The sequence below is a fragment of the Callithrix jacchus genome, chromosome 11 (assembly GCF_049354715.1).
Source record: "Callithrix jacchus isolate 240 chromosome 11, calJac240_pri, whole genome shotgun sequence".
NCBI lineage: Eukaryota > Metazoa > Chordata > Mammalia > Primates > Cebidae > Callithrix > Callithrix jacchus.
In genome coordinates, this window is record NC_133512.1 from 116249658 (window position 1) to 116276932 (window position 27275).

Consider the following 27275-nt stretch of genomic DNA (forward strand, 5'->3'; position numbering starts at 1 on the left):
CATAACAGAGTGTTTGGTTGGGTTTCAGTACCTTGCCTTAGGATCCCAGGATACATGTTAGTTCAGCCAGGGGAAGGTGGGGAGTATTTGTTTCAAAGCTGTAACCCTGTAACTGAACTTAGGAAACAGTTGCTCACATTCCTTATCATAAATCTAGTCATACAGGAAACATCTAATTCTTAGAATAAATATTTACTCTCTCTCAAGTAGGATATTATCACAAAGGACTTTACCGTGCCATGAAAGCAAGGCCATACAGATGGCCCTGAGCCTTGCCTGGCATTTAATGGAAGCCCACGCTAGGGTGTGGTTCCGTATTCATGTGCTTGCTTGAACAACTTTAGGACAGCAGACTGTGCAGGCAGGTATTTCTCACAGGACCGAGTTGGGGCTACAGCTGCGCTCACCAGTGTCACACCTAGCAGAAGTTTACATGCGTGTGAGCGAGCACAGAGCGGGCAGAGCAGTCTCCTGTGAGGGCTGCAAGGTTGCCCGGCCTGGCCGGGTTTATTGGCACATATCACATTCACGGGCCGAGATCTGCAGTGCGTGAAAAGTTTGCGTATAAATCGTTTCAGGTTGTTTTCTCAAAGTAAAGCTTAAAAAATATCCAAAACGTATTTGAACATGAGAAACAGATGTTTGTGGTATCCTTGGAGCACTTCCATAGGAGCCTTTTTAAAAAACGGCCTGATTTTTACTAGATGCTTGGTTTACGTTAGGAAGAATGTATGGTTCCCCGTGGAAGACAGGGATGAAGTTAGGGACAAGTCGGTAATACAGATGAGAAAAATAGCTATAGTTCAGAAAATGAATTTGTGTACAAGAAGAACGGACAAAATACCTTTGAGTACAAACTGGGGAGTGACCTCTTCTGGTCCGAAAGCCAGGGAACATTTCCTGGAAAATAAGGCAATTGGGGAGGACTTTGAATACACAAAGGACTTGGATGTGAGACTGCTGGGAGAAAAGGTGATATCCCATGTTCCCTATTGGAAGAGTGTAATTTTAGACAGAAATTACATAGACATCACTGCCTTCTTAAACTACCTTCTTCATTAGGTATATTAGCTTTACTGCGAATGCACTGTAAAATATAATCTTTAAAAATACCATTCTCTACATAAACATGCCTGTTTCAGTGGTTACTCTGGCAGAGATTTACTTGTTCACATTTAGACTTCTCATGTGATAATTTTGCCTAACTTGGCTGCCCCTTTGCTACCTACATGCGTCATGAGTTTGCCCTAAACCTAGCAACTGCAGGAATTACAGCCATTCATTCATTTGTTCATTTGTTCATTTGCCCATGCTGGCAAAATTGAGCACTTAAATTACGTGCCAGGTCCTGGAGAGTTCCAGGTACCCAGGAGGAAACAAGTCAGAACTGGACAGGTGAATCAGATGCCTGGAAACCACCTGAAGTGCTTATCATTAAACTGTATTTAAAAAGATAACAATGTAACTTTTCCTACAAAGCGATAACAGCATAAAGTCAACGCCTCCCAGAAGCTTGTACATTTTAACAGGATCAAAGCTTTGCCTAGAATTGCTTCTAATCAGGCTCTGTGTGAGAGTGAGTTGTGGTTTGTGCCTTGGGACTCTTCCAGCCCTCCTAAAATTATATGGCTTTTTAAGCAGTGGGATTGGTACTGTCTCATCTGTACTTTGAGGTTGGGACTGGCTCTGATAGTATTCCTTTCAAGAAAGTAGCTTAAAGAAAATTCTACCGCACTGGGAAAATTACTTAGATATGCCATGAGTGAAACAAGCTCTTGTTAGTTTTGTGTTTTTGACAGGACAGCTGAGCACGGAGAGGGAGTATAGCAGAGTGCGAATGCACAAACTGCTGGGTGCGCCATCCGCTGTTGGTCCTTGGACAAGTCACTTAACCTCTCTGTGCATCTGTAAAGTAGGCAGGGCAGTGACACTAGTATCCCCCTCAAAGGATTATTGCGAGGGTCAAATAAGTCAATATATACAATCAATATATAAAAATAAGTCAATATATACAATATGTACAGAGCATTTAGAATTGTGCCTGCTTTAGAGTGAGCATTATAATTAGCTATTCTTTCTTTTAACTATGCATTTGTCCAGTGTGTCAATTTCCTGAGAATATATGATAGATCCAAGGTAAGCATGGAGGGGAAGGTAGATCAAATGAGAGTGGTTAATTTCTTTTTCCCCTTCCTGTTACCCCCTATCCTCCTGCCCCATAGACCCCGGAGTTATTTGTTTTGTAAGGCTGTAACATCATATTTGAATGTATGACCTTGAAAAATCCTGATTAAGTAGTTCTGGGCAAAGCTCTAATGGTTGGAAAATAAATCAGGCCTCCCACGCATACCTGCTCAGCCAAGAATTTGTTTGCCCCAGAAACTGTGGGTGGGCGGGAATGGAAGCAGGCACACGCCCAGGCTGTGCGAACTCTCTGTTCTCGCTGGAGACTGTATTGTCACCCTTCTCCTGCAGCTCGCCAGTGCTTTCTGGGCATTTCTTTGCATTCTCAATTCTTGACAAACAAATATTTTCATTTTTAAAAATGCTTTTTCTCTCTTTTCTCTGACTCCAAGAACTGCCACTGCTCCCGTTTGTCTTCCAGTTTGGCTCCTTATTTGCCTCTTGGTAGTGCACTTGTGTAAATTTCTGCCAAGCCCGGAGAGCAACAGATACAAGGCATGGCGATGAATAGTAGGGCCTACGCGGTTCCTGCGTTTCGAGGTCTTCGGCAAGGCTCTCTGGAAGTCCCTGAATTTCTATTGATTCTTCTAGCCAGGAATAGGGGCCTCTTGCCTTCCCACTGGGCCAGGGCTTTAGCCCCTCCCAGTTCTGGAAGCCGGGAATGGCTGCCAGGGCATCTCCTGTTTGCATCCGGAGGGGATTTGTAGGAGCGTTTCCACCTGGCGCTTATAAGACGGGCATGTGTTCCCCTTCCTGTGAAGCAGGCCACATTGGGCCTTGCGGGTCTGTTTGACACTTAATTATTGGTTCCTGGCTTGTTTAGCCTTTTTCTTGTTAGCCTGTAAACATCAAATCCATTGTCCTAGTTAAGTCCTCTCCTTGGGGCAGGTGTGCGTTTCTTTTCTCTGTAGAAAAGGTGACGTGGGGGCCTCTCCTGTGGAAGGTGAAGGCCGTATGGAGTAGGATTGGAAGGACGCTCTACAGGGCGGAAAGACCCCAGGGCAGAGCTGACCTTAGAAAGCTTAATTTAGGCACTCTGAGCCCTGTCTCATTACCATCAGTTACAGTTTCCCCAGGGGCCACTCTAAAGGCGAACGTGAAACTTCAGGGACTGAGTGAGCGCTCTTTTTCCTCTATCTTCTTCCCAGGTTACGGACTCTAGGCTTATTGTTGGGATAGTGGTTGTTGGGTAAATCTTTTTTTGTTGTGTTTTGGAGACAAGGTCTGCTCTGCTGTGCAGTCTGGAGGGCAGGGGTGTGATCTTGGCTTACTGCAACTTTCACCTCCTGGGCTCCGGCCATCCTCCTGCCTCACCGTCCCAGGTACTTAGGACTATAGACATGTGTCATCACACCTGGCTAATTTTTTATTTTTTGTAGAGACGGGGGCTTGCTATGTTGCAGGCTGGTCTCAAACTCCTAGGCTCAAGTCATCCTCCTGCCTTGGCCTCCCAAAGTGCTGGGATTACAGGTCTGAATTCTTTCTAATAAGTTAACCAGGCTTCAAAGTGGGGGACTATGATTGGTGGCCTTTGCCCTATAGTCAGAATCCAGATGAATCTTCCTAAGAAATAGCATCCTTCTCCTTCATGGCTGAGGAATCTTGGAGGCAGCAAGAATTTAGTTTGAATTTTACCATCTTATTTCCCCTGTAATTTGCTCAAATATAAGAAAGAACTTGGCAAAACAAGCAAAGAAGATTTTGTTTTGAAAATTAGACCCTATGTACAAACAGCCACAAATCAAGAGTAACTGCCAGACATCTTAGTTCTCAACATGTTTGCTTTTGTTCCTGCTGCAGCCATCCTGGTTGGGTGACACATGAGTATTTTTCAGTTGGGAGTAGATTCATATTCTATATCATGAAACACAGACCACTTCTTACTGCCACTTTAAAATCTGTCAGATGAGGCTGGGGGTGGTGGCTCATGCCTATAATCCCAACACTTTGGAAGGCCGGGTGGCTCACTTGAGGTCAGGAGTTCAAAATCAGCCTGGCCAATATGGCGAAACCCTGTCCCTGCTAAAAATAAAAAAATAAAAATAAATTAGCAGAATGTGGTGGTGTGCACCTGTAATCCCAGCTACTCAGGAGACTGAGGTGGGAGAATTGCTTTAACCGGGGAGGCAGAGGTTGCGGTGAGCCGAGATCGCGCCATTGCACTCCACCCTGGGTAACAAGAGCGAAACTCCATCTCAAAGAAATAAAAAAGAAAATGGGCTAGGGCCACATGTGATGGCTCATGCCTGTAATCCTAGCACTTTGGGAGGCTGAGGCAGGAAGGTTGTCTGATCCCAGGAGTTTGAGACTAGCCTGGCCAACGTGGTAAAACCCCCTCTCTGTTAAAAGTACAAAAAGAAAATAAAAAGCCAAGTGTAGTGGCATGTGCCTGTAGTCCCAGCTATTGGGAGGCTGAGGCAAGAGAATCATTTGAACCCGGGAGGTAGAGGTTGCAGTGAGCCGAGATCATACCACTGCACTCCAGCCTGGGCAACAAGGCAAGACTCTATCTCAAAAAAAAAAAATGGTGTCAGATGAAATCAATATGATACAGTCTGCGTTTGGCCAATTTGCTGCACCATCCTGCCTTTTTTCCATTTTATAAATAGAGCATTTTATAGAAAAGATCTGCTAAAATCAGTTTTAAGATCTGCTTTATGAATCGATGTTAGACCAGAAGACATCTGCTAATGTTTCTAAAACTGTATCTTGAAGCTAGTTTTTTTTAAGTCTCATGAAATAAAGACCTTCATTCACTCCTCCTAGACTGTGGTGTTCTCATGATAGAGAAGGTCCATTGTGTTTCTCTCTGTAGTAACACAACGAAATGGTGCTGACTGTTTGCATGCACATGACCCAGCTACCCAGGGCGTGGAGGCTCCAGCCTCCTTCTTTAGGCCTCGCCCCACGGCAGCATGGTTGGTCTTGGTGTCCAAAGAGTCCAGAAACCATTCTATTGCCCCTCAGGGCAGTAACCCAGGATAGAAAGTGGGACTAAAGGAATGAGGCTGCCGGGAAGGTGAGGTTGGAGTGTGCTGATAGGCAACACTTGGGGAAGAATGGGTAGACAGCAAGGACGAGGGAAAGGTGTGCCTGAGGTTGATCCTTCCGAATACTAATGAGGGTTGTTAGCAAAGGTTCTGTAGGTCCCAGATGTATTCACCTGCATGCCACACCTCTGAGAAGCCCCAGTCAAATGGCCCTGATGGAAGCAGCCGCAGAGCCCAAACACATCATGTCTCATAGGTTGTAGCCTTAGGTGTTAAGAGTCTTAAGGAAACAAATAAATGGTAAAATAAAACTTCCCAGCTGGGTGTGGTGGCTCACACCTGTAATCCCAGCACTTTGGGAGGGTGGATCACCTGAGGTTGGGAGTTTGAGACCAGCCTGACCAACGTGGAGAAACCCTGTCTCTACTGAAAATACAAAATGAGCCAGGCATGGTGGTGCATACCTGCAGCCCCAGGTACTTGGGAGGCTGAGGCAGGAGAATCACTTGAACCCGGGAGGCAGAGGTTACGGTGAGCAGAGATCGCGCCACTACATTCCAGCCTGGGCAGCAAGAGTGAACTTTGTCTTAAATAAATAAATAAATAAATAAATAAAATAAAACTTCCCTTATTGGTACTAATTAGTAATTAAGGTAAAGGCTTGCCTGAATTAGGGAAAGTTTGAAGACTCACTTCACTTTCTGGTATTCAGCATTCTAACATAAAGCCTTACAAAGCGTCGCTGGGCAGTTTTGCCAGTAAAGGCCCCTGTGCTGCTCTCATGATACAGAGGACTTACTCCAAACTGCAGTGAAATGCCGTGGACACATTTTCTGCAGGCGTCTCAGTAACTACGAAAGATGGTTTGTTTCTTACGTACAAACTTAGACGTTATTTATACTGCTAAATACTTTGACATGTGTATGAGTAAAAGCAAAATGTTTGGGACTATTTCTAAACAGCTAAATAACAATAAATGGATTGTAAACATACATAAAATGATAACTTAATGAAGGCCACAGTAATTCATGTCTTTCTGTGTAGAATACATTCAAATTAACATTCCTCTCAGTATCAGAGTCCTTCTACAGTATGCATAGCAGATGAGAATTTAGGCATTGTCACCTCCCTCTTTGCTCCTTCCCCTCCTCTTCCTTTCTCCCACCATGCATGTGTGCTGTGTCCAGGGCACTATGGTCAGCACTGAGGATACACAGTGGGGAAATAGCATGTGACCCTGCCCTCAGACCCAGCAGTAAAGACCCAGATATTTACAGCAGAAGGAGAATGGTTTAGGGGAGAGGTACGCTGAGGCTCCCTGAGTGAGAAGCAGGCTGTCCACTCAGCTAGGAGGAGAGAGCGCGCGAGATTCTCAGAGGTCGGGCTTTCAAGTTTGCAGGGATGACCCAGAAATGGAAAGGGTGCTAGGCACAGCCCCTGCGAGGCTTGCAGTTGTGAAGCTGTCTGGGCAGAGGCAGGCAGATTGGCATGTTCGCAGTTTATAGTACTGGAGAGAAACAGCGTGGCAGGCGGAGGCTATCTCGGGAACTATGAGAACTCCTTACTTTGCAAGAAGAAAAGTTCTGTGTCTGACAAGTGTATTTTATTAGAAACTTTGTCAGTATCATGCAACACAGGCCACCTCTTACTGCCACTGTAAAACGTGTCAGATGGGGCATGCTGCAGTGGCTCATGCCTGTAATCCCAGCACTTGGGGAGGCCACGGTGGCTGGATCACCTCAGATTAGGAGTTCAAAACCAGCGTGGTCGACATGGTGAAACCCATCTCCACTAAAAATACAAAAATTAGCCAGGCTTGGTGGTGTGCACCTGTAATACCAGCTATTTGCAAGGCTGAGGCAGGAAAATTGCTTGAACCCAGGAGGTGGAGGTTGCAGTTAGCTGAGATTGCGCCACTGCACTCCGTCCTGGGAGACAGGGCGAGACTCCATCTCAAAAAGAAAAACAACAACAACAAAAGAAGGTATTGAAGGTATTTCTTATATTGTGCTGAAATCCATCTCCTTTTCTATTTTACCTTTGGGTTCAAGCCACAGGAGCCACACAGAATGAGTTGGCCTGCTCTCTGCCACGTGCCTGTGTAGGTAGATGGTGTTATGCTTCTTTAAATCTTGCCCCAAGCTGTGCATACCTTTGTTTATCCTCCTTAATAGATGTTGGGTAATAGTTTTTTCTTTACATAACTTGATGGTAATTCCTGTTGGTCCTTTGAGAGTCTGTAAACAATTGATTATGATCTCCTTGATTTATCTTATAGATCTCCAGAGCAGTTGTTGTCACTACAGGCTCTTCTCTGTTGGCTTCCTTTCTGCCAGCTTCCTCCCTCTGTGGTTTTACTGGATTCCCAAGGGATAAGAACAAACATGGGTGTTAGACCAGCCTCTCCTTTGCTTACTGACTTCCATTCAGCCTCTCTCCAGCACACCATCTTCTTTTGGTCATCTTAGGATTTCAGAGAAACAAAAAGTAGGTCATGCTCACAAATATGCTGGGGAGCCTTTTGTTTTGTTTCGTTTTGTGTGAGTCTCACTCTGTCGCCCAGGCTGGAGTGCAGTGGCACAGTCAGGACTCACTGAGGCTCAGGTGATCCTCTGCTGGGGATCCCTGTCATAGAGAAACAGTATTTTTTGTTCTTGAAATCTCACCACTATTATCTTTTATACTTCAGAAGCAAACTAAGAAAGAAATACGTCTGAAAAATGTTAAGAAAAATAAATTAGGATGAACTAAAATAGCTCAGAGGAGTTGAGAGACATATGTTACCGCACAGGCGATGTTTTCATGAGTTACCTGCATAAGAATCTGCTTTTTAACAGGACTTGCAGGCAGCTCATATGTACCTTGGAGTGTGAAAAGCAATGCTCTAGTGGACAATTGACACTCCCCGAGTCACCATGAGTGACTGATCTGTTGGTAGCTCTGTTTGAGAGAAGGTAAACAAATATGGCGTATCAGTCATAGGATTCAAATGTTGAGAATCGAGGTTTAATTTTGTTTGCAGCTGCAGACCACCAGGCCAAGTGATCGTGTCTGACTCTACAGCAATATTCTGACGTGGCTTTGTCTCCCACACAGATGAGATTCTTGGTGGCTTGATGACAGCAAGTGAAGAGCTGCTCCCTGCACTGGAGTAGGATGGTTTCCATGACGACAGTTCTCTGCACTGAGCTTCCCCTACCTTTTTTTTTTTTTTAAACCCTGGTATTAATCAACAATGCAGAGACTACAAAGGGTACTTTATTTTATTTCTAAAGAATTTTACTATACCTAAATTTTACTTCACATTTTGTCATCATCATGGGTTTCTCTGAGAGAACATCTTTGTGCAGAAAAGTGTGGTTTTATGAGTGATAGCGTTAATCTCAAACTGGCACAGCTGAGAGATTTAGAGTTAGCCCATACTGACCTAAGCTTGGTTTTAAGAATACAGTACTTCTGTTTGGTGTTTGTCCTGCTGTGTATCAATAGATCTTCAAATGGAAAACCGATTATTACATAGAGTCATTAACTACCATGGCCAGGTGTATAGAATGATCTTTCTCCTTGCGTAGGGAAGAAATCTCTTATTTCACAGTAATATATGGTGGTGATCAGTATAAGAAATATTTGCATTTTTAGTTCTTTTATAATGTGATGCAAACGTTTGGATTGTTTGACCTGTTGCACTCTCTTTAGTGATAATCTATTATTTCTCTCTCTTTCTTTTTTTTTTGACACACATTCTTGCTCTGTTGCCCAGGCTGGAGTGCAGTGGCGCAATCTCGGCTCACTGCAGCCTCCGCCTCCTGGGTTCAAGCAGTTCTCCTACCTCAGCCTCCCGAGTAGCTGGGATTACAGGGACACGCCACCATGTCCAGCTAATATTTGCATTTTTAATAGAGACAGGGTTTCACCATGTTGGCCAGGCTGGTCTCGAACTCCTGACCACAGGTGATCCATCCGCCTCAACCTCCCAAAGTCTTGGGATTACAGGCATGAGCCAGCAATCCCAGCCTGATCATCTGTTACTTCTGTAGCAGATTAAAACCCACCAAATTTTATTTTATAAAAGTACTAATAAAAAAAAAAAAAAAGCATGGTTAGTGAGAAAAGCATTAAGAGCACTAAAATCAGCCCTTTGGGAAGCGAAAGTTAGCTCCAGGGCCTTTGCTTAACGTTCTGTGAAGACCCCAACAGCTCTGTGGAAGCAGCTGTGCTGCTGCTCCTGGTCCACGCCATTGTCCTTTCATCTCTGCATTGTCCGGTAGCCCAGTAACCTAAGCTGCCTATCTGCCTTCTCGTTTTTTCTCAACATAGCCAGATGATGTCCCGGCCCCTCTATAGCATTCCACGGGGCAGGGTGTTGCAGGCATCACCTCAGGTGCGTTCTGTGGCGCTCAGAATAAAAGCCACCAGTCTTTAGTGCTGTCCTATGAAACCCCTCACTCACCTCTCTGATCTCACCTCCTATTGCTGGTCCCTCCTGTGCCCCAAGACAGGCCACATACTTCAGCCTCAGGGCCTTCACACTGGCTGATCCCGTCTGGAACTACTCTTCCCGAGATGTCTGCACGGCTCTCTTCTCCACATTCTTCAGATCTTTGCTCATATGGCAATTTCTCAGAGATGCTTTCCTTGGACACCCTGTTTAAATGTTGACTCCCAGCCCCCACCCCCAACAAACACACATTCTCTGTCACCGTCTCTCTCTTTACTTTTCTTCATACCACGTATTGTCATCTGATGGGTTTTATCTTTTACTTCAGCATTTACTGTCAGTCTCCTTCCAGAACATTATCAGGCCTTTTGCCTTGTTCGGTACACAGCCACACCACCTAGAATGAGGTGCACAGTATTTGCAGTGCACACTGTTTGGAATGCATGAATAAAATTGACCCTCTCTAACCCCATAACTAGATAGGAATTTATAGCCAAGTGTATTAAGGGATTTCTTCCCTCCGGTTTTGTTCTCATCCCTATCGCTAAGAAGACTGAAATGTTAGAAGATCTTGTAAAAAATTAACCACAGCTGTGAGCCATTTAAAACACTATGGGGTGAGTTAGGAAATGCCCATTAAGTGTTGATTTGTTAGGCAAATGGGAGCGCACCGCACACTCAGTGCACTCCAGGTCTCCTGGGTGCCAAGCATGCGGGGCAGGCCCTGGTGGTCGGAGGAGGGGCAGGGAGTGGGGCCTCCTTCCGGGATCTTCACACTGCCTTGCCGTTGCTGTGGTGGCATCCTGCAGCAAACTTGGGCTCTCACGCACCCTCCTGTGAGAGCTACTGCTTTGGTCTGTGTGTATCTATGTATCTACTCACCAGGGTCATTTCACTGAGGACTTCCTTGGGCTGAAATTTGTTTTCCTTTTTGTTTATGATGTTTCCTAGTAAACCCACTGCCGTGAGTCCTCTCTGCTGGGTTGCCACCCAAATGTGACTTGAACTTTGTGCTCTTTCTTTTTTAGTATCTGAAGATTTCTTTTGGCCATGGGAGTATAGGAAACAAAAATTTATAGAAGTGAATGTAGACAATGCCTGTCTAATTACTGGTGACCCAGGGGCGGGGGCGTGCACTGTGGGGGTGGAGCCTCTTCAGCAGAGCCCTGTATCTGCCTGGCAGAATTATCCCGGGCAATGGATGCAGCAGGTTCTTTTAGCCCAAAGCCACCATTCATTCAAGAACGTATCTGTTGAGTAGTCAGTACCGGGGAACACGCTAATAAAATGCGCTCCGTGTCCACCCCCATGGAGACCTAAATTAAATAATCGTGTAATGCATAGTTACATGTAGCTACAAACTGTCCAAGTGCTCTGGTGGAGAAGGTCAAGGTGTCCTGGGGGCTTAGCATAGGGGAACTTGTCTTAGGCATGGGATCATGTAACTAGAGTGAGGGTGAGCATTAATTTCCAAGCAGGGAAAACAAGGTGTGGGAAATCTCTCCGGTATTGAGTGATCTTGTGCATTCATAGGAGTGAAAGGAGACCAGTGTGGCTGAAGTGAGAGGACGATGAAGGAGAGAGGTGCATGAAGGTCAGGGGCAGGGCCCAGAGTCCCCACCCTGTGTTTATCATAGACCAATGCAGAGCACTAAAGAGTATAGGTAGGGCTGAGCCACGATCTGTTTTCTATTTTAAAAGGTTTATTTTGTGCCAGGCATAGTCATACCTGTAGCCCAGCAACTCGGGAGGCTGAAGTGGGAGGATCGCTTGAGGCCAGGAGTTCCAGGCCAGCCTTGGCAACATAGCAAAATCTTGTCTCTACAAAAAATAAAAAATGAGTGGGCATGGTAGTGTACATATGTACATTATCTCTGCAACTTGGGAGGCTGAGGTGGGAAAATCACTTGGGCCCGGGAGTTTGAGGCTGCAGTGAGCTGTGACTCTAGTATTGCACTCCTGCCTGCGTGCCGGAGTGAAACCCTGTATCCAAAACAGAAAAAGGTTTATTCTGGACACTTTGTGGATCGGAAGGGAGAAAGTACAGAAGTGGAAAACAGCAAGAAGTGTTTTGTGTTTGTCCAGGAGAAAGAACGATGGCAGCTTGGACTAGGATGGTGGTGGTAGAGAACGCGGGAGAATGCTTGGCTAGAGAGGTTGTTTTGGAGTACGTTGGCATCCTGGTGGTGACTGCTCCGATGTGCTCACTGAGCAATCTGCTGTTAATGTGGCCTAATCTTTGCCTGTCTATGAGGTGCTTATGCCTAGGAATTATTGGCTTCCAAACTGGATGGAGGAAGTGTCCAGCATATCTGACAATTGCATTTTTCATTATAAGTGAATACTTGGGCATTTTGGCTTTATCAGTCTCTTGTGAGCTTTGTTAGCATGAAGCGGTATTGATCAACATGAGAGAAACTTTGGGAGCCAGAGATTTCAGGGACAGAACCTAGACACTCATGAGTTCCCAACGGTAAATGTCACCTGCCAGAGATTCTGAACAATTACCTTTTCTGGGGAATAACCTCTTTTTTGATAAAGGCTTCCCTTTATAATTTTTAAAAAATTTTAAGTAAATCTTTAAAACCAAATCATTCATTTCTATCTTTAGAACAGCAGTTATTTCACCTGGCAAAGAAAGGTACTACCCACCTGAAAAAGAACTTCAGAGGGAGTGTGGTTTGAAAAGGCATATCAAATGGAGAAGGATTCAAAATCCAGGAGAGTCTTATTCTAATTTGTTTTCCTGTGTATCTAACTTTTGATTGTGTCACCTTAATTTCTTTTGAAGCCGTTAAGTTGTTTTTCAAATCTCTTATTATCTGTGTGGGTAGTAATGATGTCTTTTTAAGATTCTATTTAGGAACTCAGTAAAATTAGGCAGTTGAAATAATTGAGTAAAGTTTAATGAAGCCCTTTTGGCACTCCAAGTTTGGAAAATAGCAAATAATAATGTAGAACATTTTGTGTGCATTCGTGCCAGTCACTAACAGTCTCTTTATATTTTGCAGGAGGAAGATGGAAGAAACAGAGATGACTTGGAGTGGGACAGAATAAACCACTGAACAGGTAACTGAGATTAGTAGTTGTATAGACATTGATTAAATAAGTTAAAATTTGTAAATGCCTAGAATAGAACATGGCACGTAGTAAATAGGATGTAGGTGTGTGCTGCTATTAGGTTCTTTTAAATGTACATAAGCCCCAAATAAACCAATTATACAAACCAAAAATACCCAACAAAAGCAAACTGTCCGCCCAAAGCAAGTGTGAACATCACTGGCAAGTTCTGACGTGGCCTCTGTGTAGCCTGACATCATGGCGCTGAGAAATTTACCTTGAAACCTCTTTGAAACTTCCTCATCTTTGACCACCCTATGTCCTTGAGCACCCATTCATTTTTGTCTTTGACCTTCTAAGTGTCGGATTGGTTTCACTGGAAACCAAACAAACTTCTTTGAAATTCTTGAAGAGCTAGTTCCAGGGGAGCATAGTGTAGCTTACAGGTGGCTACTGAAATGGCTGACAGTCACAAAGATTGTGAGGATGGAGTGAAAAGCAGCAGCACTCCCATTTTCTGATGGTGGCAGGTGATAACCTTGGAATAAGAAGTTCCAAACTATCATTCCTGCTTAGTCACTAACTTCCTGTAATAAAACTGCTGGCTTTACTGAGACCTACTGACATCTTCAGCAAACATTAATAAAAGGGCATATTACATGTCCAGTCCTCTACTTGGTGATAGGATTTGACGTTGAATGTATTACCTTTCTCCTCACTCTACTCCCATCTCTGGATCTTCACCAATTCCTGCCCAGAGAGATGCTGTAGGTCTTGCCATCCGCCTCGTCCCCAGCCTTGCTGTCTCTCCTGCCAGCTCCCCTTCAGCACCTCAGCATCCCTTTATTCAGGGTGGGAAAAGATGCCAGAGATGGAACTGGGAGTCGCATCTGGTAGTTAGACTTTCTCTAATGGCATTCATATTGCCTCTTCCTCAGCCCTGACTTCTGCTTCATAATTTAAAGTTTATTTTAAATATTATGTTGTATGTTTTGCCCTGTTTCCCTTTGGGGATTTTGGGATCTCACCTTTGACAGTTACATTTCTGTTTTGGAGGTTTTGTAGCTGGTATTATTAGCTTGAGAGAGAGGTGGGGCACTGGGGGTACACTTAATATTTCCATAGCTTTCAGATCTTTTTATTAGAACCCACAGGGGGAAATACCTGTTCCCTTAGGGCCTAGCATACATATTTGTACATTTGGATATGTAGTTTCCTGAAGTGAGACCTTTACTATATGCAAGCTGGGACAGAATTTTTTTCTATTCTATCACTTTTTCTTTTTCCTTTTTTTCTCTTTTTAATGTTCATCATAATTGGCAAAGTGGATTCGTAACCTGCTAGTTGGTTGTCCTTTGACAGATTTGCAGTATTACATTGCTATGGTAGGTGCACGTGGTTTCTTGCCCTTTTCCCCATGCTCTTCACTAACCTGTACAAGCCTTTTTTACCCCTAAAAATGCCTCAAACCTGCCTTACCTTTATTCTTTATGTGCTGAGCTCTCTCCTTCCTTTTGTAATAAGCCTCTGTTTCTATTTTGTCACCTACCATTTCCTCCTCAACTTTCTTTCTGTCTGAACTTGGACATTCTTCTCCTCCTGATCATTAGTGAAGAATCCTTTTATTTACCATTTTGAATAAGATCAGTCCTTCTGTGCTGTTAGATCTTGCATATTAAGTATAATTTTCAAAAAAGTAACACACTTATTTTTCATTGATTTTTATATATTTTTAGATCCCTCTATTCCGTTTCACAGTAACATAAGTATTCTGATGGTGTAATCTCATGATTTGCTCCCTTAAATGGTCCAATGGACCACACAATTACATTTGATGATCATCTTGGTTCATGCCATGGGCTGGAGAGAGCCATCTGCTGGCCCAAGTGTAGTGTTGCATTGTTTTTTTAGCATTTCCAGCTCAACGTCTATTTAATTGAAATGTAGTCATACATTATAACACAGTTTAAGGGGCTGGGATCTAGTAGGAGAAAAGAATTTCGTGGTAAAACCTGAGTCCTCACCTTCATATATTTTTAATGGGCAAAATGACAGTTAAGTAAAGGTTTGGATCCATTTAAAACTTTCGGAAATGGGCTGGGCGCGGTGGCTCACGCCTGTAAACCCACCACTTTGGGAGGCTGAGGTAGGCGGATCACAAGATCAGGAGATCGAGACCATCTTGGCTAATATGGTAAAACCCCATCTCTACTAAAATCACAAAAATTAGACGGGCGTGGTGGCAGGCGCCTGTAATCCCAGCTGCTCAGGAGGCTGAGGCAGGAGAATTGCTTGAACCCAGGAGGCAGAGGTTGCAGTGAGCCGAGATCGCACCACTGTACTCCAGCCTGGGGACAGCATGAGACTCTGTCTCAAAAAAACAAAAAAAAACAAAAAGGTAATTTACTTTTCCAAGATAAAAAAGAACTAAATTTTTTTATTTGTATAAATTTAAAAAGTACAACTGCAGTTTTGTTACATGGATATATTGTGTAGTAGCGAAGCCTGAGCTTTTAATGTAACCATCACCTGAAGAGTGTACATTATACCCATTAAGTCATTTCTCATCCCTTGCCCCCTCCCACTCTCTCACCCTTCCAAGTCTCCAGTGACTGTTATTCCACACTCTTATATGTCCATGTGTACACATATTTAGCTCCACTTATTAGTGAGAACATGTTGTATTTGCCTTTTCATTTCTGAATTTTTTCACTTAGTCCATCCATGTGGCTGTAGAAGACATTTTTTCATTTTTTATGGCCGACTAGTATTCCATTGTTTATATTACCACATTTTCTTTATCCAGTCATTAGTTGATGGACACTTAGGTTGATACCATAACTTTGCTACAGTGAATTGTGCTGTAATAAACATATGAGTGTGCAGGTATCTTTTTTATATAATGATTTAATTTTGGGGTGGTATATACCCATTAGTGGGATGTTTGTATCAAATGGCAGAAGAACTTAATTTTTAACTGGTGTAGGTTTGCAGCTTGGGATGTGCTACATGAGAGGTACAGTTGGTGCTAGCTATAAAGCCTGTGCTGGAAAAATAAGAAATCTAAAATCTGTTGCTTCCTTACTTTGAAACTGTACTTAGAGTGTCACAGTGATTCTGTACCATCCTTGTCTTAGTGAGATTCTCACTGATTTCAGAAGCAAGCTTATTTAAAAAGGAATTGCAATTATGCACATACATCTAAGATTTCTCCATAAATATGACAAATTTTAAAGATTATAATATGCAAAATTATTCTTTTAAACAACACTAAACACCTGTCTTTGAGGGATATTTCTAAAGCTAGTACACAATAAACAAGATATTGTATCCCAGTTTTCTGCTTTGGAAAGATCTCATTGGAGTAGGCGAGGAAGTTTCTAAATGTTTTGTTATTGAAGCCAAGCCAAAGTTGCTCGTTTGATTCTTTGACTGTGTCCTGCTTTCAGTTATGATTAGTGAAGCCTTTCTGTATCCTTAAATATAGCAGATTTCTCCAAAGGTTAGCCAAATGTTAGTTTTATGGATTAACACATTCCTATGTTTTACAATTATTTTTAATTATTTACAGTTATTTTTAATGCACATAGCACAATTTGGATTACTTTGTTTTGTAGTATCTAGAGTTTGAAAGGATCGTGAGAAGAAGACAGACTTGGAGGCCAGTGGATGCTGTGGTGTATCTGTCAAAATTATTTGAGAAAGTCGCTCTCTAGAATTTCATTTGGATTTCTCTTTTTAATTTTCTATGATCATTTTTAATGATTCATAATGTTTTTTTTTCATTAGATAAATAGAACCCAAACAATAATAAAAATTCTGATGTTTTCTTCTTAGCCTTATGTTAGAGGACACAAATTCTGCTTTGGACATCTGTTCCTCGAATATGTGCTTTCTTCTTTACTTACCATTTACCTTGAAGAATAATTAAACAGTATTCTTCTTTATGTTTTTATTTATTTATTTTTGAGACAGAGTCTCACATTGTCGCCCAGGCTGGAGTGCAATGGCACGATCTTGGCTCACTGCAATCTCTATCTCCTGGGTTCAGGCAATTCTCCTGGCTTAGCCTTCCAAGTAGCTGGGATATTACAGGTGCCCATCACCTTGCCTGGCTAATATTTTGTATTTTTAGTAGAGACAGGGTTTCACTATGTTGGCCAGGCTGATCTTGAACTCCTGACCTCATGATCTGCCCACCTTGGCTTCCCAGAGTGCTAGGATTAGAAGGGCCCGAGATGATGCCACAGTACTTTCCTGGCAGTCATATCATTTCGAAGCAGCTGAAAGCCAGTCCTAGGAAAATGCCTGAGGGGTTAGACTAGTAGTGATCTAGAGCCCTCTATACATTGAGGAAACACAAAAAAGGGAATAATCATGGAGAGCTGATGAAAAATCATGTCGAGGAAAAACTAAATAAGCAGCTCCGGTATAAGAACCACAAAGACACACGCTTTCTGCCTTTCCCACAATAGCAACGTGCTGCAGCCTGACATAGCCGGTGTCCTCAAACTGCTCCAACATGGATCTTGCATTTGCCATTGAATTTAATTCTTCTCGTTTATTTTCATTCTTGAAATTTCCTTTTGCCTTTTGAAACACCCAACTACTTGTTCTCATGCCTCTCTGATTACTTCTTCCAAGTAATTTTATAAGGTACACTAAAACTTGGGTTAGCAATGGGTATTTTTTTGTCCCATTTCATTCTTGGTTGATGAACTCAAAGTATTATCTCAGCATAGGCAGAGTCAGGTGCTTGGGATATGGTATTAAAGAGAATTCAGATAAATACTTCAAAGCCACTTCATTGGAATCCCCAATTTAAAAAAAGAAATCATAAAACGAGGCCAGGTGCGGTGGCTCATGCCTGTAATCCCAGAACTTTAGGAGGCCAAGGTGGGGGGATCATGAAGTCAGGAGATCGAGACCATCCTGGTCAACATGGTGAAACCCCATCTGTACTAAAAATACAAAATTTAGCTGGGTATGGTGGTGTGTGTGTAATCCCAGCTACTCAAGAGGCTGAGGCAGGAGAATCCCTTGTACCTGGGAGACAGAGGTTGCACTGAGCCAAGATCATGCCACTGCACTCCAGCCTGGGCAACAGAGCTCTAGACTTTGTCTCAAAAAAAGAAAGAAAGAGAAATTATAAAATGAATCTTTAACTGGGTTTTGGTAGTTGTCATTTGGAAGGAATTCTAGGAGTGAATTCCAGCCTGCTTCCTAATTTACTATTGTCCTTATTGACTCCTAGTACATGGTACATGACTGGAATCCAGTAGAAAAGCCCCAGAATGTGTATTTTAGTCCTTATAGCCAACAGCTTTGAAAATGTACAGAAAAGGAGGCTAAATCCTTGCCCCATCTCTGGCTTCAGTTCATAAGTCTTTGTCTCTTCTCTGTTCCATTTCAAAAGCTAAAGGCTAAGTGTCATAGCATAAGACTGTAGTGGCTTCAGAGAATGGCAGACTTGAGAAAAAGACTATCAATGATTCAGGGGGATAAATTATTGTGGAAATTAGTATCGGGGGGCATAAAATACTGTTTTCGAGTTTAGTAACCCCAAACAAGAAGAATAGCATGTATTTTAAAAAATATTTTATGTTTTTCCAATTTTTTCTGGCCATTTTTCTTTCTTCATTTTCTGAGAGGGAAATGGAAGTGAAGATAGAAACTATTACTTCTTTTTTCAAGGCACCCAGATTGATCGTGAAAAGTGTAAGTGGTCACCATCAGGTAGCTAAGTACTTCTTTGAATCGTGTGAATAAAGGAAAAAAAAACAAGATACTAAACAGTAAGTGCGTTATGGGTTGCTAGTTTTGAACTTCAATGCTTAACAATGCTAAAGTGAAAGTGTGTGTTTGTTGCTATGAAATAATGTACCAGTATATGCAGAGTAGCTACTATTGTTGCTACAAAGAAAAGACACTTAACACACTCAGTAAGTTCTTTTAGCTGTGTTTCTTATAGTTAAGGAATGTCGATCTATTTTATATTTTTGTGGTGTAACTTATGTGGCAAAGAAAACAATCACGTTAATTACATTTAGCGAGTATTTCCCATATGCCAAGGATTGGCTGAAAAACATAAGGGTAAGTGCTACAGGTACTATCATCCCAGTTTTACAGGACGTGCATGCTATAAGAAAGCCAAGTCAGATTAATATATGAAAGAACACAATTACCTACCCCTGCTGGGAATCAGTGACAATAACCTCATTAGAATATTGTGCTAATTGACTGCAGATAATATGTCAGCAGTATTTACAGCTTTAAAAAACTTTTGGTTTTACATGGTTGATTAGAAGTGATGGCATTGCAAGGAAAATACAACCAGGTCATAACAGTATTAAAAATAACTCAGGTTTTTCTAAGTTTGAAACAATATTTTTTATGTTAAAAGTTTTTAAGTAATCACTTATAATTTATAGTACATTGTTTAGTCCTCAGAGATAGAATAGTGTAATTAAAAAAAAAAAATCAAAGTAGAGCTGGGTCTGGTGGCTCACACCTGTAATCCCAGCCCTTTGGGAGGCTGAGGCAGGTAGATCACCTGAGGTCAGGAGTTCAAGACCACCCTAGCCACCATGGTGAAACCCCGTCTCTCCTAAAAATATAAAAATTAGTCAGGCATGGTGATGCGCACCTGTAATCCTAGCTCAGGAGGCTGAGGCAGGAGAATCGCATGAACCTTGGAGGTGGAAGTTGCAGTGAGCCAAGATTGCGCCATTGCACTCCAGCCTGGGTGACAGAGTAAGACTCTGTCTCAAAAAAAAAAAAAAAAAAAAGCAGCATTCCCATTTGAAATGTATAATCAACATAATATGCCCACATCAGTATTTCAGGTATGCCTACACCAATGATTGGGAAAAAATATACACAGAAGTGGAACTGCTGGATCATATGGTAACAATTTTTTATATATGGAGGAACCTCCATGCTGTTTTCCATAACAGCTGCATTTTACATTCTCACCAATAATGTGAAAGGGTTCTAACTTCTCCATATCCCACCATTATTTATCTTTGGTTTTGTTTGTTTGTTTTTCTAGTTGGCATCCTAAAAGGTGTGAGGGGATATGTTGTGATTTTGATTTGCATTTCTTTTAAGATTAGTGATGTTGAGCACCTTTTCATATACTCGATGGCCATTTGTATGCCTTCTTTTAAAAAATGTCTATTCGACCAGGTGTGGTGGCTCATGCATATAATCCCACCACTTTTGGGGAGGCCAAGGTGGGTGGATCAGTTGAGATCAGGAGTTCGAGACCAGCCTGGCCAATGTAGTGAAACACCGTCTCTACTAAAAATACAAAAATTAGCCAGGCATGGTGGCACATGCTTGTAAATCCCAGCCACTCAGGAAGCTGAGACAGGAGAATGGCTTGAACCTGGGAGGTGGGGGTTGCAGTGTGCAGAGATCACACCATTGCACTCCAGCCTGGGTGACAAGAGCGAAACTCCGTCTCAGTAAAACAACAACAACAACAAAAAAGTCTATCCATGGCCACGTGCAGTGGCTTCTGAGAGGCCAGCACTTTTGAGAGGCCAAGGTGGGTGGATCACTTGAAGCTAGGAGTTCGAGACCAGTCTGGACAATATAGCAAAACCCTGTCTCTACTAAAAATAAAAAATTTAGCTGGGTGTGATGATGCATGCCTGGAATCCCAGCTACTCAGGAGGCTGGGGCATGAGAATCGCTTGAACCTGGGAGGTGGAGGTTGCAGTGAGCTGAGATTGTACCACTGCACTCCAGCCTGGGTGATGGAATGAGACCCTGTCTCAAAAAAAAAAAGTAAGAAAAAAACTAAAAAATTCTATTCATTTTTAAATGTCTTTGCCCGTTTTTAAAGCAAGTTATTTTGTTGTAGTTTGGTTTGTTTGCTATTGAGTTGTTGGAGTTCATGGTATTTTAGATATTAACTGTTTATCAGATATGTGGTTTACTAATATCTTCTTCCATTCTATAGGTTGCCTTTCACTCTGTTGATTTTTCCTTTGCTGTACAGAGCTTTTCAGCTTGATGTCATCCCACTTGTGTATTTTTGCTTTAATTGCCTGTGGTTTGGTGTCATAGTCATGAAATCATTGCCTAGACCAGTTTCATGAAGATTTCCCCTGTGTTTTCTCCTAGGAGTTTTATAGGTCCAGGTCTTATGTTCAAATCATTAATCAAGCCAGGCACAGTGGCATCTCACACCCATAATCCCAGCACTTTGGCAGACCAAGGCAGGTGGATCACCTGAGGTTAGGAGTTCAAGACCAGCCTGGCTAACATGGTGAAACCTTGTCTCTACTAAAAATACAAAAAAAAAAAAATAATTTAGCTGGACACAGTGGCAGGTGCTGTGATCCCAGCTACTCAGGAGGCTGAGGCATGAGAATTGCTTGAACCCGGGAGGTGGAGGTTGCAGTGAGCTGAGAGCATGCCACTGCACTCATTCTGGGTGACAGTGAGACTCTGTCTCAACAAAAACCCCAAAAGATTAATCCATTTTGAGTTGGTTTCATGTAAGGTGTAAAATAAGGTCTGTATTAGTCTGTTCTTGCACAGCTTTACAGAAATACCTGAGATTGGGTCATTTATAAAGAATAAGTTTGTTATAAATTACCTCGTCTCAGGTATTTCTTTACAGCAGTCCAAGAACAGACTGATGCCGACCTTATCTAATGTAGTGTGGCTCACAGTTCTGCAGGCTGTACAGGAAGCATAGTGGCTTCTGCTTTTGCAAGGCCTCAGGAAACTTACAATTCTGGAAGAAGTCAAAGGGAAAGCAGGCATGTCTTACATGGTGGGAGCAGAAGAAAAAGGAGTGGGGGTAGGGGAGTGCCACATGCTGTTAAATCATCAGACCTCACAAAAACTCATTCACTATCACGGGAACGCCACCAAAGGGGAAATCCACCCCCATGACCCAATCACCTCCCATCAGATCCTACCTCCAACATTGTGGATAACATTTCAACATGAGATTTGGGTAGGGACACAGATCCAAACTATATCATTCCACCCCTGACCTCTCTCAAATCTCATATCCTTCTCACTTTGCAAAACCCAATTATGCCTTCCCAACAGTTTCTCAAAATCTTGACTTTTTTTCTAGCATGAACTCAAAAGTCCAAAGTCTCATCTGAGACAAGGCAAGTCCCTTCTGCTCATAAGCCTGGAAAATAAAAAACTGGTTATTTTCAAGATACAATGAAGGTACAGGCATTGGGTAAATATTCCCATTCCAAAAGGACGAAATTGGCCAAAAAAAAAGGGGTTACAGGTCCCATGCAAGTCTGAAACCCAGCAGGGCAGTCATTAAATCTTAAAGCTCAAAAAATAATCTCCTTTGTCTCCAAGTCCCGCATTCAGGGCAAAGCGATATAAGGGGTGGGCTCACAAGACCTTGGGCACCTCTACCTCTCTGACTTTACAGGGTTCAGCCCCTGTGTCTGCTCTCATGGGCTGGTGTTGAGTGTCTATGGCTTTTCCAGGTGCAGGATGCAAGCTGCCAGTGCACCTACCATTCTGGGGTCTGGAGGATAGTGGCCCTCTTCTCACAGCTCCACTAGGCAGTGCTCCAGTGGGAATGCTATGTAGGGGCTCCAACCTTACATTTCCCCTCCACACTGGAGGTTTCCATAAGGGCCCTATCCTTGCAGAAGACTTCTGCCTGGACATCCAGGCTTTTCTATAGATCAACTGAAATCTAGGTGGAGGCTCCTGAGGCTCATTCACTCTAGCACTCTGTGCACCCACAAGCCTAATACCACATGGAAGCTGCCAAGACTTATGGCTTACATCCTCTGGAGCAGTGGTCTGAGCTATACTTGGGCCCTTTTGAGCCATGTCTAGAGCAGGAGCTGCTGGGATGTAGGGAGCAGTTCTCATGGCTATGCAGGGCAGCTGGGCACTGGGCCTGACCCACAAAACCTTTCAGTCTTCCTAGGTCTCTGGGCTTGTGATGAGAGGGGCTACCATGAAGGTCTCTGAAATGCCATTGAGATCTTTTCCCCATTGTCTTGGCTCTCAACACCTGTCTTTCTTTTTAGTTTGAATTGCTCTCCCAAAAATGGGCTTTTCTTTTCTGCCACGTGTCCAGGATGCAAATTTTCCAAACTTTTATTCTCTGCTTTTCTTTTATAAAAAAGTTCGTTACACGTCTTTCTTTTTTTGCTTACTCACGTGAGCAGCCAGGCCACATCTTGAATACTTTGCTGCTTAGAAATTTCTTCCATGAGATACCGTAAATCATCACTTTCAAGTTCAAAATTCCACAGATCCCTAGAGCAAGGGCACATTGCAGCCAGCCTCTTTGCAAAAGCATAGCTTTACTCCAGTTCTCAGTATCCAATTTTCACCTGAGACCTCCTCAGCCTGGTCTTCATTGTCCGTATATATCACAATCAGCATTTTGGTTGCAACAATCCAGCAAGTCTCTAGGAAGTTCCAAACTTTACCTCATCTTCCTGTTTTCTTCTGAGCCCTCCAAATTGTTCCAACTTCTGCCTGGCACTCAGTTCCAAAGCTGCTTCCACATTTTCAGGTATCTTTATAGCAATGCCTCTTTTCTGGGTACTAATTTTTTGTATTAGTCCATTCTTGAACTGCTATAAAGAAATACCTGGGACTGAGTAATTTATAAAGAAAAGAGGTTTGATTGGCTCACAGTTCTGTAGGCTGAACAGGAAGCATAGCGGCTTCTGCTTCTGGGAGGTCTTAGGAAACTTACAATCATGGCAGAAGTCAAAAGAAAACAGTCACATCCTACCTGGCCAAGATGTGTAGCAAGAGTTGGGGAGGGAGGTGCCACACATTTTTAAATGAACAGATCTCACAAGAACTCCATCACTATCATGAGAACACCACCAAAAGAGAAGTCTGCCCCCATGATTCAGTCACCTCCCACCAGGCCCCCACCTCTAACATTTAGGATTACAATTTTAGATGAGATTTGGGGAGGGATACAGATCCAAACCATATTAAGGCCCAATTTGATTATGTTGCGTGTGGATATTCAGTTTTCCGAGCACCATTTGTTGAAGATACTATCCTTCCCTGATGTGTATTCTTCTTACCCTTGTCAAAGATCAGTTGACTATGTATGTGTGGGTTTATTTCTGGGCTCCATATTCCATTGGTCTCTACATCTGTTTTAATGCCATTGCTGTACTGTTTAAATTACTGTAAATTTATAATACATTTAGAAATCAGAAAATATAATGCCTCCAAATAGGTTCTTCTTTCTCAAGTTTGTTTTTGACTATTTGGTGTCCTTTGTTGTTCCATATGAATTTTAGGGTTTTTCTTTTTTTGTAGAAAATACCATGAGGATTTTAGTAGGGATTGCATTGTGTCTGCAGATTGCTTTGGATAATATGGATATTTTACCAATATTAGGTCTTTCAATCTATGAACGTGGGATTTCTTCCCCTTTATTTGTGTTTTTAATTTCTTTTATTAACCTGATGTAGTTCTCAGTGTATAAATCTTTTATCTCCTTGGTTAAGTTTATTCCTAAGCATCATTCTTTTTGATGCTGTTGTACATGGGACCCAGCAATCTCACTTCTGGGTATACATCCAAAATAATTGAAATCAGGATCCTGAAGAGATATTAACATTCTCACAGTCATTGAGCACTATTCAGAATAACCAAGATCTGGAAACAACCTAAACATTCACTGATGGACCAATGGATAAAGAAAATGTGGTATATACGTACAGTGGAGTACCATTTAGCGTGTTGAAAAAGAAGGACATCTGCCACATGCGAGAACATGAGTGAGCCTGGAGGCATTGTGCTAAGTGACATAAGCCAGTCTCAGAAGGACAAATACTGCATGATTCCACTTCTGTGAGGAATCTAAAATAATCAAACTCATAGAAATAGAATAGAGTGATGGTTGCCAGGGACTTGGAAGAGAGGGAAATGAGGAGTTGCTGTTCAATGGGTGTACATTTTCAGTTACACAAGATGAGTAAGTTCTAGAAGTTTGTTGAACAACACCGTGCCTATAGTTAACAATACCATATTGTGCACTTAAAATTTTGTTGAGGCAGGGTGCAGTGGCTCACGCCTACAATCCCAGCATTTTGGGAGGCCGAGGTGGGTGGATCACAAGGTCAAGAGATCGAGATCATCCTGGTCAACATGGTGAAACCCTGTCTCTACTAAAAATACAAAAAATTAGCTGGGCATGGTGGCGCACGGCTGTAATCCCAGCTACTCGGGAGGCTGAGGCAGGAGAATTGCTTGACCCAGGAGGTGGAGGTTGCGGTGAGCTGAGATAGCACCATTGCACTCCAGCCTGGGTAACAAGAGCAAAACTCCGTCTCAAAAAAAAATAATAATAAAATAAAATTTTGCTGAGGGGGTAGATCTTACATTATGTTCTTACCACAATAAAATAAAATATTCTATAAAAATAATAATAATTGGAATAAATGAATCCAGCATGTCTGGTTGAGGGAGCAAATAAATGCATATCTAAAATGGGTTTTCAGTTTACTATCTTAATGACTGGGAACATTAACATTCATAATCAAAAGCTTTCTTTTCACTGTAAGTTATTTTCTTGTTCGATTTTTTTTGCTTCAGGCTCTTCCTTTTTCAGTGAAAAGCTGCTAGCATCGGATTTGGAATGGCTTAATATGCATTTGTAAAAGAGAGGAATCTCCTTATAATTTAAGATACATTGCAAATACTGCCCCAAATTAAAATTAATACATAGTTAATTTTATTTCCATTGTAAATTCAGATTCATATGCCTGTTCTTAAAACTATAAACTCTAGGACAGAGCAAGCAGTTAACAACTGAATGTATCCTGGCAAGTTCTCCTGTCTGTTCCCAGCCCAGCACCACCCATTCTCCCCTTTTTATTTTTTTTTGGAGACAGTCTCATTCTGTCACCCAGGCTGGAGGGCAGTGGCACCATCACGACTTGGTTCTCTGCAGCCTCAACCTCCCAGGCTCTGGTAATCCTCCCAGCTCAGCCTCCGAAGTAGCTGGGATTACAGACATGCATCGCCATGCCCAGCTAATTTCTTGATATTTTTTGTAGAGACAGGATTTTGCCATGTTGTGCAGGCTGGTGTCAAACTCCTGGACTCAAGCCGTCCACCCGCCTTGACCTCTGTAAGTGCTGAGCATATTACAGGTGTGAGCCAGCACACGCCCTCCACCCTCCTTTTAAAGTGAAATTTGTGTAAGATTTAGATCAAGGATGTTTGGAGGAGAAGATAAAGTCACAAAATAATTAACCATGTAAATTTGGAGAATGGAGGAAGGTTAGAGGACATCTACCTTAAGGTTTTCAGTTTTACAGACAAGGCAGCTGAGTCTCCAAGAGCTGATGGGGCTTGCACAAGGCCACAGAGCTATTAAAGAGCAAACCTTTTACTGACAAATGAGTAATACTTATTTAACAGATGTTTCATAATTTTGAAAAATTAACGTTAAACCTCAGTCTTTTTTGTTTTTTAAATACCCTTCTTGGAAAGTGTTTGTCTTAGCAAAATGTAGTGGAAAGCAAAACCTACTCATCCCCATACACACAGTTTTTCCACCCTGCTACATTGAGGGCAGCGTGCCATGGGTACAGATAGGAAAGGAAGAGAGAGGCCCACTCTTTGCCTCAGTGACAATGAAAGTTTTATGGGATAATTTTTAAACCTGCAGCTACTTCCTTCTCTAACAATAGTTGCTCCCTGAGAAGTTCCCTGTCCTTCTCAGCTGAGTGTACCTTTATTCAACTCAGAGAACAACTCCCCTAATGCCTTTATTCTAGGGAGGCCTTTGCCAGATGGCTTTAACAAACAACATGCTACTGTTTAGAAGGTTATTATCCACATTATTTTTTTACTGGCTAGGTGCAGTTTTCCTGTTAACCATCAGTGTGTGACAATAGTGCATCACAGTAGCTCAGGCTACAATTCTACACTTGATTCTCATCCCCTGCCCCGTAAGCCTGAATGGCTTCCAAATTAAAAAAGAAATTCTAATTCCCACAACCAGACACTACTCTCTTCTGATGATCTTAAAAATGAATACTCTTGGTCCCAGGTGCAGCTAAGGAAACAGGGTCAAAAGGGCAGGGAAATTGAGCCTCATCACCCAAAAAAGTCCCAGCATGTTAATACCACTTGCAAAATGTGTCATATTCATTAAGCGCAGACATCACTACTCTTTTATCCAAAAGCTATATCTTTCTTAGAAGCTAATAGACTAGGTTGGTATATACTTGAATCATCCTTGTTTTATTTTTTAACTACAGAGAATCTGTCCCAGCCCATGTCAAAAGTATTGGTTTTAGACACAAAGAATACTTGGTAGAAATAAATGGTTTAATCTGTTATTGAAAGAAGTTATCTAAATATACCTAAAAATAACTTACAGTTTCATAGTGATGAATAGTAAAATTGTATTTCCTGCCTCTTGAATGACATTGACACTGGCATGTAGACAGTATTATTCAGTGAGAAATTTTATTTTGACAGCACTCTACTTTAACTGTATTTTTCAAAGGAATATTAAACTTTCATTGTCTTCATTTTAATAAGTTACTTGGAGAATCTATATACAAGCAAATTATGGTAAAGCCTTGTCACAGTCT

At 42.2% G+C, this 27275-nt stretch overlaps 1 long non-coding RNA gene across 7 annotated transcripts in view; it reads left to right on the forward strand.

The window, feature by feature from the left end:
* The window catches only part of LOC128928485 (uncharacterized), a 254034-nt gene that overhangs the window by 109800 nt on the left and 116959 nt on the right, over positions 1-27275 (forward strand). For all 7 annotated transcript variants that reach the window (XR_013524263.1, XR_013524260.1, XR_013524261.1 and 4 more), the window contains one exon: positions 12624-12681. This is a non-coding gene — a long non-coding RNA (uncharacterized LOC128928485). The remainder of the gene's footprint in view (positions 1-12623; positions 12682-27275) is intronic.